Consider the following 15,278-nt stretch of genomic DNA (forward strand, 5'->3'; position numbering starts at 1 on the left):
CCCTCCATAGGCTTGGTTTCTTTTCTGATTGCTTCAAGTACCAATGCATCTGCTATATCCCATTCAGGGAGGATTAAAACACCAGCCTTTGACACCATTTCTCTTCAAGTACCAATGCATCTGAGGTATCCTTCCTTCTACTTTCATCCCTCTTTAGGGACCACATAACCAGAGCAACATTATCTTTGCTGAATGTCACTCCCTCCATAGGCTTGGTTTCTTTTCTGATTGCTTCAAGTACCAATGCATCTGCTATATCCCATTCAGGGAGGATTAAAACACTAGCCTTTGACACCATTTCTCTTCCCACTTTAGGAGTGATGGATTTGAATTCAACCATCATTTATTGTTTAATTTCTTCCTCCACTAAGGTTGTATCTTTGTGAGGCTGCTCACTCATTCTCTTTTCACATCTCGCCCTAAATTGTTCAATGTTTTATTTCCATACAAATTGCATGAAGGCCCCTATTGTAACAAAATTGCTATCAGCTAGGAACTCTTCACTAGCTTGATTGACAACCAGGTCTAACTCTTTACCTTTGAGCTCATCTTCAGTTAAGTTCATCTCGGCACTAGGTGGCTCTTCTGGCATTCCCTCTTGTGTCTCTTCATAGGTATAAGCAATCTCTCCGAGGCTTCCTAACTACAACAATTGTTCTACTACTGCCTGTTCATCTCCTATGTGGATAGGGGATTGAGATGGAGAGTACAGAGGTCCACCTGTTTACACTTGTTTCCCCACCCTTTCCCTTTTAGGGGATTCTTGGATGTCAATGACATCTTCAATTATTCTCTTCCCTCTTGAAGTGGAGGGCTCACGTGTTACTGGCATCAATACACTATATTTCTACTTTTTGTGCATCACATAATCACCAGGAGGGATGGCTTTAGCAAAGGTAGACTTAGTTAGAACTAGCTTAGCCTTGTCAGGTTTATCTCTTATTATAGCCTCCCTCTTTTCTTTCAGAGTTTGCATTAAATCTTCCAAGTAAAGAATTAAGAATTTGTTCTTTTCCTCAAAGGGATTAAAGCTAGACAGAGGGTCATAACTGCTATCAAATTGATGAATGAAATCTGGACCCTTTTTGTATGCCACCTATTGGGACTCATTAAATTTGAGTCAATTTTAGAGGCCCATTTCAAAATTTTGCTCTGCATCTCCAAATGATCAAAAAATGAGTCAGTTTGAATGGCCTAGTAGAGAGGGTAAAATGGACCTAGTTGATTTTCAAAGGGTAAGGCTTGGGAAATGTGTCCTACACATTTCATTTTGCCTATTCAGTGATGTGTAACTTTCATAATTTAGTTTGGATAAGTTTATCAGGTACCCATTTCGAGGGGTGAGCTGAAAGTGCATTTTAGGCACAAAAGCAGATTTTACTAAGTAGCCTACTTCGGGTGTTTATATCTTTTGCCTTGTTAATCGTCATGAAGAATTTAAAAGTGCATTGAATTCTATGCATAAAAGTGTGCCTCCGTGCAAAATTTAAAGTCTTCATGAATCCATTTTCTTATTTTACCAAGCTTGATCTGTCTGCAGTTTGTATGTTTGGCCAAGTCCCTGTTTCAACACCTAGTCAGAGCCCTGTTTTGCACAAGTGTAAAAGTTACCTCGGTGAATGTCATGTCAGAATGTTTGTTCTGGGTTATTTTTGGCATGAATGATAAGCTATGTTTCTAGTTTCAAGCTCCTCCTACCAATCCATTTGATCGGTTTTCAAAAGGGTTTCTTGAGACATCTTTTTTAGTGATCCGTACTTTCATTGCCGTATCAGTTAAAGTTGCTATTTTCATGAGTGCGCCATTCGCACCCAGTCAGTCTTTTGGTCAAACTGAATGTTCTAAGATTTGATATATACTTCAAGGTACCTATGTCTCAGATTTGAGGGTCTACGGAGATCGTTTGATATTTATAAGAAAGGCATCATGAGTTGCCTAAACATTGACTTCATCAGGTCCGCAGTGCCGACAAAGCCAGTTGGTCATTTTTGACCATTAATATCTCTTCGCTCAGAATGAATCTCAAGAAACCATTTGGTAGAGTTCATGCTTGTATATCAGAGTACATGCCTATCAAATGGCGAGGTCCAGAAAGGTGTTTTGATCGATTTGAAATTATGTCTTCGCGATTAAATGCAAAAATGTGGCGCATGCGCCCGAAACTTGCAAAACTCAGTTTGATTATCTGAAAATGGTGTCGATCGATTCCAGAGGTATGTTTAAGGTTCCTGAATAATTTTGAAGGTTAGTTGCATGAAAAAAAAAAAAAATTTAGTCGGACCCACTTTTGGGCCCGACCTGGCTCATGCCCGTGCAATGATTTTATGGCGAAATGTTCTTTTTTCATGGCAATATATATGTGAATTGCCAGCTCGAGTGTAGTTAGTTAGACAACAAGAGAGCAGAGAGACTCCAACACCAAATGCAAATTTGAATGTGGCAAATTAAAGGATTTTAACATCAAGGATGTTGCTGGAGGCTCATACAAGATAAGTGATCAGATATTTCATTGTAAATTTGAATAAGAGCTATTTGGGGATCCACTATTTTGGGTTGGAAAGGGAACATATGACATACTAATGCAAGATGGCAATATAAATTTTCAAGCAAAAGCATTGGCAGGTGTTAACCAGAAACCATGACATTGCCACTTCTCCCTGATGTGCATTGAGGCTATGCTAGAATGATGAGGTAAAAGGATTTAGAAACCTTCAAGAAAGTGCATTGCAGATGTAAAGTTACTTCCCCCTGGGATTGTGTAAACCTGCAAACCATTGAAACCTTTCAACAAATTCAACATGGTAATAGCCAACACAGAAAACTTTTAATACAAAATGCAATCGACAGTTTTGAAGCCAACTCCTCCCACGCATGGTAAAGAACATCTTAAACTTTAATGGAAAATGGTAACTAGCAGGTCACTGGAGGTTTTCAGACTGCAGCAAATGGTAATTGGTAGTTCATGTGGTATGGTGGAGGAGGCATAAAAACTTTCAAACCAATGCAAACATCAGTCAAAAGTCCCCCACGTGCTGCATTCTATAGCATTTCCCCCTACGTGATATGTGGAGAGGCATTAAAATAAACTTTTAACCAATGCAAATGGCAGATGTGAAGTTCTATGTGGGGTTTTCTGAGGTCTCCCAACAACTGCATCCTTGTGCATGGTGGAGGAGAGGCAACGTGAAGCCATGACAAAGTTTCAAGCAATGCAATGCTTTTAGAAACTCCCAAACAAATGAGTTTGAATGCCATAAGCAATTCCTCCCTTGCGCAATGGAGAAAGGCAAGTGAAAATAGTTGAAATCTTTATACAAACCAATTTCCATGATGCCAACATCCTCTCTATAGATGTATAGCAAGGGAGAAGTGAAGAAGGCATTTAGTCTGAAATTAAGAAACTTTCAAAGCAAAGGGATTGCTAGTTTGGGCATGAAAATCTTCAAAAATACACAGTCCCAGGCGAAATGCATTATCCCACATTTGCTAGGAAATGGGAGTTTTTAATATTTAAAAGCAAAACTCCACTATCCATAGTGTGAAAGCCTCAAGGCTTTTGATGGATGGTGTCGGTTGGGCACCCAGGTGGACCCTATGCTCTTAGGCACAGATCCCAAGGCAATCGAGGAGGTTGACAGGTGGCAACAAGGTGGACCCCACATAGGCATAGATCCAAATGTAGACGAGTTTTGTAGAGAACGAATGACTTAACTAGCAAGCAAGTTCAGGAGATCCAATAGGTTCAAGATGATCCAACGACGCTTGTGATTTTAGAGCCCGAAGGTGCACAACCGTTAGCCATTATGAAATGGTGAAAGACGAGTGGCGGGTCTAGGTGGAAAGATAGCTTGCAGGTGTCGCTGAGGTGGTGATGATGTGGCACTAACGTAGCGATGAGGTGGCATACATGTGGCAGTCTAGTGGCAGTGACGAGGCAGACACATGGTGGATCGATGAGGTGTCATCTAAGGTGGCACCCAGTGGACCCCATCAGCCAATCAGAGGCTGCCATGTGGTAGGACGTCAGGGCAAAATCAGGCCAAAAATCAAAGTTAAAATCAGATTAAATATATAGTTGAAACTATATAAAAAATTGAAAAATTTAAATGACAGAGACACATGAGTGATTAATTCGCTCAGAGGCTAATTTTTGCTCGAAATGAAAAGTATTGTATACCGTTGGAAAGCCCTCGAGATGAGGAATCTAGTCATGAAGTTTGTTTCAATAGATTGCCGACATTGTAAGAGTAGTTTCCACGGAAAGGAGAACGGAATACTTTTCAGTTAGGGAAGAAGGCATCTCCCAATTTCGGTTGCAAACCTAATCTTTTCCCTCTTCTTCTTAGTCTCTATTCTTCTCATTTGGAAGGGATCACAAGAATTTTGTAAGGAAACTCTGGCAAAATATATTTAGGTTTCTCTTTCTAGTTTCATTGAGATGACTCTGGATGATGTAATATTTTCAAGAATGAATATAAATATATAAATCAAAGTTTCGGGCCTAAAATTTCTTTGTCTTCTGGTGTGCATTACGTAGTTTGCTGGTTTCATTTGGATAATATAGGGTTGTTTGAATGAGCATGGATTGTAAGGCGATCTTATAGACATTATTTCTAGCTTTTCTCTTCAGGAGAGGGATTAAATGTGCAAGGAATATTTCTGTCAACAAATCTATTGTCTATTGCCATGAATCTGATGAATTATTTTAGTTAAATGGGAAAGGATCTATGTATATACTAGGCATGTATGAGGTTCAGGAAAGTTGAGATGATGAGGCGTATCATAATGTTCAGTTGTTGAAAATTATTTCATAATTTAGGTGACTTTGTGGCTTGGATAAAGCACTGGTACTTGTTGTGGGATTCTTTTTAATTTTCTTGAAGATCAATACTGAAGAAGTATATAAGTTTTTATTCAAATATTTCAGTTTATGTTAAGGTGATGAAATCCACTAGTTTTTGACACTGGTTTACTATGGATCTCATTTAAAAGTGTGAAAGTGTTCACAAAAGGTATACCCGCCTTAACTTTGGATAATTTCAAAGTGTAGAAGGTTCTCAAAACCTTGTTATATGTTACTCTAAGGTTCTTTTTTCCTTGAGCTCTTCATATGTAGACAGAGTTATTCATTTTTCTTACACAGGGATAAGAGGGAAATCCGAATTTGAGACTAACAAAAGTGGCGACTCTGTTGGGGAGGTGTTGTAATAACTCATGTTGAATCAAATCCCAGAGTTGTGCCTATCTAATTTGAGGAAAGAGTCATAAAAGTATTATAAATCTGAAACCATTTTCAGATCTGTAGTTATTTGCCCGCTAGTGTTGTGTGCCAAGTGTTGAAAATTTGTTATCCTTTTATCTTTGTGTGAGTCCAGATCTGTTCATGTTCTACAAATGATTTTATAAATTCTCACAGCAGTGAGTGGCGACTCTGAAAGATCTCTGCACCAGTGTGCATTATTGTAAAAGTTTTAAAAGATTTGGTGAACTTGCATCAAAGATTTAGTAGCTGCTTGGGGTTTTTTGATTGTAGATCCCAAAGAATTTATTGAAGATATTTTCCTTCGTGAAGGAGGTGGTGACTCTGTATGAAGATCAGTGTATAATGTTAGAAGATCTCAGAAAGATCTTATCAAATATCAGAGTAGTAACAACATCAAATTTACTCCAGGTATTCCTCATTGTTGAGGTAGTTATTTGTTCCTTATTAGGTGAAAAGGTCACCATAAAAAGGAAAAGAAATTCATACTTCACATATTTCCTAATTTGAAAAGTTTTAGTTAAAGCATGGGTGAAGTGTTTTAAATAATAGAGAAGATAAACTCCAGTTGCAAATAAATTTTATTGGTTGAAAATAGTGAATGTATTCAAGCAAGATTATAGCTAGTAATGGATTGTTGCAGAAATTTCTCTATTAAAGATTATGTGCCATTTTATTTTGATGACATACCTGGTTACCCGAATCAGATTCCAAGTGACATTAGGAAGCATTTACCATTGTTTAATGGGGACCAGTTACAATTAGCAAGAATGCATGTGCAAAACTTTATTGATTTAATGAATGACTATGAAATCTGTCATGAGGATGTTTGCATGAAGTTGTTTGTGCAGAGCTTGAAAGGGGATGCCAGGATTTGGTTCTCGTTTTTATAGGAAGATTCTATTCCCTCATGGGAAGAATTAGTTGCATATTTTCTTGAGCAGTTCACTGAGAGAATAAATTTTAATGATGCGCTGAGGAAATTGATGAAGATCATAATTGAGGAAGATGAGTTAGTCTCAACCTTCAATGTCGGATTTTCCAAAGCATTGGCTAAGATCCCACAAGGATATAAACTAAATGATGAGGTGTCTTTAGTGATTTATTTGGATTCCTTTGGAAGTAAGATGAGTTACAGATTGAGGGATAACGAGCCAAAGACCTTACAGCAAACATTTGTGATAGCCATGGACATAGCGAAAAATTTAAAATATGGCATTCCTAAAAGACTTGTATCTGTTGGTGTCTGATGTCATAATGTTTGTAATGCTGCAACTAAGTGTGAAGTGAGATAATGTTCAGATTTTTGGTGTTCATACTTGTGTTGGAAACCATGATAATTTAATTCCCTTTAAAAATCAGAGTTATTTGGTGCAAGCAATGGTTGATCCTCACTTAGATATTGATAATGTCACTTGTGTTGAGGATGAAGTAAAAGTATTTTCAGATTTCACTTCTTATAATCATGTTGATGATCTTTCTAATTTGAAAGTTATGCACAAAGTTAATTCAAAAAATCTCAATGGTACACATGATTGCAATGAAAATATAACACACATTGATGAACAAAATTTTAAAGAATGTCACATGGAACAGAAAAGTGCAATGCAATTCTAGAAGATTGAAGAACTTAGGAAAGCTCTTGAAGTTGTGGACAAGAAGGTTCAAATGTTGGAGAACCTTAGAGTTATTGATAAAGACCTTTTGCAATATGGTGAAGAGGATTCTCTAGAAAAGCACTATGAACTGAATGCTTATACATTTGATGAACAACATGTTGATCTAAGAGATGGTTTTATGACAAAAAATTTAAGTGAACATGTTGGATATTCATCAGATGAAGTAAATGGTAGTGGTACTCATTTTCATTCTTTGGTTGATGATGAGTGTTCTATTGGTAAAAAGGATCAATTGTGGCAAGATAAGTATGACTATTTTGATTCTCACAATGATGGTCATAGGATGAAATTTTGTGGTTATGAAGCATGGAATAATGAGGATAGTTCCAACCAAGTTTCATTGTCTTCTTTGTCTGATGAAGATGATTATGATGATCGAATGGATGGTATCTTTAGCAATTTTTCTAATGTTTTATTCAATGTTGATATAGATACGGACCAACTACTTCATTGTCATAATGTTCATAAGGGGATTATTCATTTGATTTCTAACCCTTTGTATGAAGAAATAATTGATCAGCCAGATGTTGTAAATGATGAACCAGTCCATGATGCTGATACCATTCCATGCAGCAGTGACATGTGTCAGGATGGAGATTTTTGTAATGGGTTGCTTGCTAGTGTGTTTGAACCCCATCATGAAGTTTTTCATGCAAAGATGAGTGAACGTTTAAATATTATTTCAGATTATATGCTTGAGCCAGAGGTATGTTCATTTTTTCAAGAGTGGGATGTTAAAGATGCTGATTTATTTCACTTAGTAGATGATGAAAAGAATGGATACGTTTTAGCGGTTGATCATGAAAGTAAGGTTCACAATTGTGTTCATGATGGGTATGCATATAATCTGGAAAATCATGAAGAAATATGCGTGTCGTAATAGAAGCATTTTTTTGATGGTCAGTGTTTGCTTCAGATTGTTTACATTATTAAGTGATGAGAAACATTTTTTTGATAAGGGAAAGAGTTGGTTTAGATTTTAGTGGTTGGGAGCCATTTCATAAGTATGTTTGTATATCATGTACAGTCGCTTTGCTTTCAGTTGTGTGGTTTTCAATAAAGTTCCCTCCTATTTGGGTTGAATAAGGAAGCTCTGCTTTTGAGAAGAGAAGAGAAGTGATCCGTTTTTGGGTGGTCTGCTTAACAATAGATATCTGGATTCTTGTGTTGATCTATTAATCAACCATCCCCAATCAGAGCCACTGTTGGGACTCATTAAATTTGAGTCAATTTTAGAGGCCCATTTCAAAATTTTGCTCTGCATCTCTAAATGATAAAAAATTGAGTCAGTTTGAATGGCCTAGTAGAGAGAGGGTAAAATGGAGCTAGTTGATTTTCAAAGGGTAAGGCTTGGGAAATGTGTCCTACACCTTTCATTTGCCCTATTCAATGATTTTAAACTTTTATAATTTAGTTTGGATAAGTTTATCAGGTACCCATTTCGAGGGGTGAGCTGAAAGTGCATTTTAGGCACAAATGCAGATTTTACTAAGTAGCCTACTTCGGGTGTTTATATCTTTTGTCCTGTTAATTGTCATGAAGAATTTAAAAGTGCATTGAATTATATGCATAAAAGTGTGCCTCCATGTAAAATTTCAAGTCTTCATGAATCCATTTGCTCAGTTTACCAAGCTCGATCTGTCTGTAGTTTGTATGTTTTGACAAGTCCCTGTTTCAGCACCTAGTCAGAGCCCTGTTTTTCACAAGTGTAAAAGTTGCCTCAGTGAATGTCATGTTAGAATGTTTGTTCCAAGCTATTTTTGGCATGAATGAAAAGCCATGTTTCCAGTTTCAAGCTCCTGTCAATCCGTTTGATCGGTTTTTAGAAGGGTTTCTTGAGACATCTTTTTTAGTGATCCGTACTTTCATAGCCATATCAGTTAAAGTTGCTATTTTCATGAGCGCGCCATTCACACCCAGTCATTCTTTTGGTCAAACTAAATGTTCTAAGATTTGATATATACTTCAAGGTACCTATGTCTCAGATTTGAGGGTCTAAGGAGATCGTTTGATATTTTTAAGAAAGGCATCATGAGTTGCCTGAACATTGACTTCATCAGGTCCACAATGTCGACAAAGCCAGTTGGTCATTTTTTACCATTAATATCTCTTCGCTCGGGATTCATCTTGAGAAACCATTTGGTAGAGTTCATTCTTGTATATTAGAGCACACCTGTCAGATGGCAAGGTCCAGAAAGGTGTTTTGACCAGTTTGAAAATTGTGTCTTCGCGATTAAATGCGAAAATGTGGCGCATGAGTCCAAAAGTTGCAAATCTCAGTTTGATGATCTGAAAATGGTGCCAATCGAATACAGAGGTATTTTTAAGGTTCCTAAAGCATTTCAAAGGTTAGTTGCATGAAAATGAATTTTTTTTAAGTCAAACCCACTTTTGGGCCCGACCTAGCTCATGCCCATGCAATGATTTTATGGTAAAATGTTCTTTTTCCATGGTAATATATATGTCAATTGCTAGCTCGACTAGAGTTAGTTAGACAACAAGAGAGCAAAGAGACTCCAACACCAAATGCAAATCTGAATGTGGCAAATTAAAGGATTTTAACATCAAGGATGCTACTGAAGGCTCACCCAAGATAAGTGATCAGATATTTCATTGTAAATTTGAATAAGAGCTATCTGGAGATCCACTATTTTTGGTTGGAAAGGGAACATATGACATACTAATGCAATATGGAAATATAAGTTTTCAAGCAAAAGCATTCATAGGTGTTAACCAAAAACCACGACATTGCCACTCCTCCCTGATGTGCATTGAGGCTATGCCAGAATGATGAGGTAAAAGGATTTAGAAACCTTCAAGCAAGTGCATTGCAGATGTAAAGTTACTTCCACTTGGGATTGTGTAAACCTGCAGACCATTGAACCCTTTCAATAAATTCAACATGGCTTCCCTTTCAACAAATTCAACGTGGTTACAGCTAGCACAAAAAACTTTTAAAACAAAATACAATTGGCAGTTTTGAAGCCAACTCCTCCCATGCATGGTAAAGAACATCTTAAACTTTAATGGCAAATGGTAACTGGTAGGTCACTAGAGGTTTTCAGACTATAGCAAATGGTAATTGGTAGTTCATGTGGTATGGTGGAGGAGGCATAGAAACTTTCAAACCAATGCAAACAACAATCAAAAGTCCCCCACATGCTGCATTCTTTAGCATTTCCCCCTGCGTGATATGTGGAGAGGCATTAAAATAAACTTTTAACCAATGCAAATGGCAGATGTGAAGTTCTGCGTGGAGTTTTCTGAGGTCTCCCAACAACTACGTCCTTGTGCATGGTGGAGGAGAGGCAACGTGAAGCCACAACTAAGTTTTAAGCAATGCAATGTTTTTAGAAACTCTCAAACAAATGAGTTTGAATGCCATAAGAAATTCCTCCCCTGCGCAATGGAGAAAGGCAAGTGAAAATAGTTGAAATCTTTATGCAAACCAATTGCCATGATGCCAATGTCCTCTCTGTAGATATATAGCGTGTGAGAAGTGAAGAAGGTGTTTAGTTTGAAGTTAAGAAACTTTCAAAGCAAGGGCATTGCCAGTTTGGGCATGAAAATCTTCAATAATACACTGTCCCAAGTGAAATGCTTTATCCCACATTCGCTGGGAAATGGGAGTTTTTAATATTTAAAAGCAAAACTCCACTTATCCATAGTCTAAAAGCCTCAAGGCTTTTGATGGATGGTGTTGGTTGGGCACCCAGGTGGACCCCATGCGCTTAGGCATAGATCCCAAGGCAACTGAGGAGGTTGAGAGGTGGTGACAAGGCGGACCCCACACAGACATTGATCCCAAGGCAAGTGAGTTTTGTAAAGAACATATGACTTAACCAGTGAGCAAGTTTAGGAGATCCAATAGCTAGCGCGAGTTCACAAAGGAAAGATGTTTGCCAGTTAAGCTCTGCGAAATAGTGAAAGTAGTTAAAGACCATGCAAGTTCAGGAGATCCAACGGTTGTTGCGACTTCATGAAGGGGAGATGCTCACGAGTTGAGCTCTACAAAATAGAAAAAAGAACGTACCGAAAATGAAGGTTAAAGACCCTGCAGGTTCAAGATGATCCAGTGGCGCATGTGATTTTAGAGCCCGAAGGTGCATGACCGTTAGCCATTGCAAAATGGCAAAAGATAGGTGGTGGGTCCAGGTGGAAAGACAACTCACAGGTGTCACTGAGATGGCACTGACTTGGTGATGACATGACGATGACATAGTGATGAGGTGGTGTACACATGGTAGTCCAGTGGCAGTGATGAGGCAGACCCATGGCAGATCGATGAGGTGTCATCCGAGGTGGCACCCAGTGGACCCCATCAGCCAATCACAGGCTGCCACATGGTAGGGCATCAAGGCAAAATCAGGCCAAAAATCAAAGTTAAAATTAGATTAAATACATAATTGAAACTATATAAAAAATTGAAAAATTTAAATGACAGAGGCACATGAGTGATTAATTCGCTCAGAGGCTTATTTTTGCCCGAAATGGCAAATATTTATACCATTGGAAAGCCCTCCAAATGAGGAATCCAGTCATGTAGTTTGTTTCAACAGATCTCCGACAATATGAGAGAAGTTTCCACGGAAAGGAGAATGAAATACTTTTCAGTTAGGGAAGAAGGCATCTAGCAATTTCGGTTGTAGACCTAGTCTTTTCCCTCTTCTTCTTAGTCTTTATTCTTCTCATTTGGAAGGGATCACAAGAATTTTGTAAGGAAACTCTGGCAAAATATATTTAGGTTTCTTTTTCTGGTTTCATGGAGATGACTCTGGATGATATAATATTTTCAAGAATGGATATAAATATATAAATCAAAGTTTCAGGTCTAAAATTTCTTTGTCTTCTGGTGTGCATTATGGAGTTTTCTGGCTTCATTTGGATAATCTAGGATTGTTTGAATGAGCATGGATTGTAAGGCGATCTTATAGACATTATTTCTAGCTTTTCTCTTCAGGAGAGGGATTAAATGTGCAAGGAATATTTATGTCAGCAAATATATTGTCTGTTGCCATGAATCTAATGAATTATTTAAGTTAAATGGGAAAGGATCTATGTATATGTTAGGCATGTATGAGGTTCACGAAAGCTGAGATGATGAGGCATATCATAATGTTCAGTTGTTGAAAATTATTGCTTAATTTAGGTGGCTTTGTGGCCTGGATAAGGAATTGGTACTTTTTGTGGGATTCTTTTTGATTTTCTTGAAGATCAATATTGAAGAAGTATATAAGTTTTTATTCAAATATTTCAGTTTATGTTGAGGTGATGAAATCCACTGGTTTACTGTGGATCTCATTTAAAAGTGTGAAAGTATTCACAAAAGGTATCCCCACCTTAACTTTGGATAAGTTCAAAGTGTAGAAGGTTCTCAAAACCTTGTTATATGTTACTCTAAGGTTCTTTTTTCCTTGATTTCTTCATATGCAGACAAAGTTATTCATTTTTCTTATAGAGGGATAAGAGGGAAATCAGAATTTGAGACTAACACCACCCACTTTTCTTTCCTCAATTCTTGTTCATCCAAACTGAATTCATTTCTAATTAGGTCCTTAGGGAAATGAAATTGGTGTGGCCTACCTTTGCATATTGCTCTCTTCTTGAACATACCATTGAAAAAATCCTCAAGGTCAACAAACCTGGGTAGTGCAGTAGACAACCTATATGGTTGGAAAAAGTCATCAAAGAATTTCCATCCACCTTTAGTGATCACGAATTTAAGGGCCATGGTAATAGTTGGGAAAATAGTCGCTTTACCCCTATTTGTCAGCTCTACCTCTTGCACACCTCCAATTTGCCTTAAGACCTCTGCAATTCCCATCTTCAATGGGACTTGATAAGGCAATAAATATGGAGTGCCTCTGAAGCCATAAACTCTAAAAACTATAGAAACAGGGTATAAATACATATCACCCCAATTATGAACAATCTTAATACCTTTAGCAAACTCCTCAGGCCCGAGGAACTCCAAAAGAGCCTTTGGGATCCTAGGGTTCTATGGGCATAAAAGAATCCTAAGCTTAGATGCAAAGCATCTATCAAACTTCAAGTAAATGGCATCCTCTCTGTCCCAAGATAAAATTATGCTCCACAGTTGCATAGGCATCTCCTCACCTTCCTTTTCTTTAACCAAGTCCATCTCCTTAGCAAAATAATTAGCTCCTTTGAACAAAAATATGTTCATTAGAAGAGAATACCATCCAAAAGGTATATCCACCTTACCATTTTTTATCCCTACTAGCCCTGCATGAATTGCATCAGTGAGGTAAGGTGCATAATCAAATGTTACTACTAGAGAGGGGTTGAAAATCTGTGGCATCATTAGCATATAATGGGTTGGCATGGTTGTTTCAGCATCTTCCCCAAGGACTTGACATAGTGCCCGATACATGCCTTTGGCCCTTAAAGTGAACAAATTTAGCGAGAAGGGTTCCATGGTGCTAGGGCCCACTACAGTTAGGGCCAACTACAATTAACCCTCCTATTTTAACAAAAAACTCCTTCAAAGGGCCACTCCTAAGGTGATCTTTCAGCACATCATAATCTTGGGCCAATGTTTCAAAATCATTAGGCTTTAATAAATTTGATGCCTCACTGAGCTTAAAAACATTCCTAAATTTATCATCATTTATTTCTATCAGGGCTCCTCTATTGACAATCCTCACAAATCTAGAAACATGATCATAATTGTGTGCGATCTGAGTTAGCAAGTCTACATCCATGAAAACCCCAGGGACTATGAGCTTCCCCATGTCTATTAGGATTCCCAAAGATATTGAGAGGGGGGAGTTGAATCAGTATCTGACCAGTTAATATATTTACTTGACTTAAAACATATTAAACATATTAAAACTATGTACCGGTAAACCATAAATAATGCAGTAAACAAGAATAATAACAACCACATGAGAAGCACATCATAACATAGTATCTTAACATGGAAACCCAAAGTGGGAAAAACCTTGGTGGGATTTGTGACCCACAATATTCGCTTACTGGCCAATAAGGGAATATTACTCTTACAATAGGGGCCTACACATGCAGGAAGGCCAAGTGCCTAGAGCTCACTACTCAATTACAAAAGAAGTCACACTGACTTACAAAAATAGATTATATTAATCCAATGTCTTATACTACTTCAGATTAGCATTTTCTATGCCAGATCCAATACTGGTTTAAGCTCTGCTACATACATAAACCCTCAACCTATAATTTGCATATTAGGTCTACTTATCTCGCATCCTATATCATATCCCATTCCTATTACAAAATGATCTCATACATATACGAGTCATATTACAACTTGCCATGTGGGCTTACAATGATTTTACAATTAATTACAAAATACATTTTAAATAAAATTGAGGTCGGCCAACGTGTCGATGTCCTTCCTTTCACTGTCGGTGTTCTGTGTGTCGGTGTAGAGTTTGTCATTGTCAATATCCTGTCTTGCCAGTATCATATGATTGCAAGGTTTCCATCAATGAAAAAACATTCAATCACCTACAATTTCTCATTGGAGTATGCATTTTCGAACAATCTCCCCCTTTGGTATTGATGGAAACACTCATGAGAAAAATAAAAAAGTGTCCAAAAATGATATCTAAAAATAGTTTGCCAAGATTGTCTTACCAAAACTGTATGCTCCCCCTGAGCAGATGAAGTCCCTTCCTTCTGACCATTTTTCTCATCCCACTACTCCCCCTTGGACATCAATGACAAAGGTTGTCATTTGCTATCAGTGGAGTCCTGCCTGGATTCCTGTAACCGATGGGTTACAATCTAAAAGATATCTGTCAAAACTAAATTTATGCCATTGCTGAATGTTTTGCAGTCTTTTATTGCCTCTTGTGTTCTTTGCACTATACCGATGAGTATGTGCATTTGCTCTTTTGGTGTCTTCAGTCTAGGAACCAGAGCCTCAGATAATTCTTTTCTCAAAGAAATAAGATACTCTAGTCTTGGACTAAGTCTGCATTTTAAGTCCTTTGCCTTATCCTTTATTCCATGTTTGTCTTTCTCCAATTTCTTGATTTTCTCTTCCTGCTCTACAATTTTCTTTTCTAATTCCAAAAATGAATCTAATGTTCCAATCAAATTGTCAGCAATATTATTTATCTTCTCTTGAGATTTGCTAATCTCCTTATCAAGATCCTCTGTTAAGACATTCATTTTACAAGTATCCCTATATAGTTTCTTGAAGTCATAGATTATTTCTCCAAGTTCCAGTAAAAGGGTGTCCATTTCTTCCTTTTTTTTCTTTACAGTATCCTCAAATAATTTCTCTTTTTCTTTTATCATTCTCTCCTTAAATGTATCCTCATTTATTTGATCAA

Source organism: Cryptomeria japonica, chromosome 10, assembly GCF_030272615.1.
Source record: "Cryptomeria japonica chromosome 10, Sugi_1.0, whole genome shotgun sequence".
NCBI classification, from domain to species: domain Eukaryota; kingdom Viridiplantae; phylum Streptophyta; class Pinopsida; order Cupressales; family Cupressaceae; genus Cryptomeria; species Cryptomeria japonica.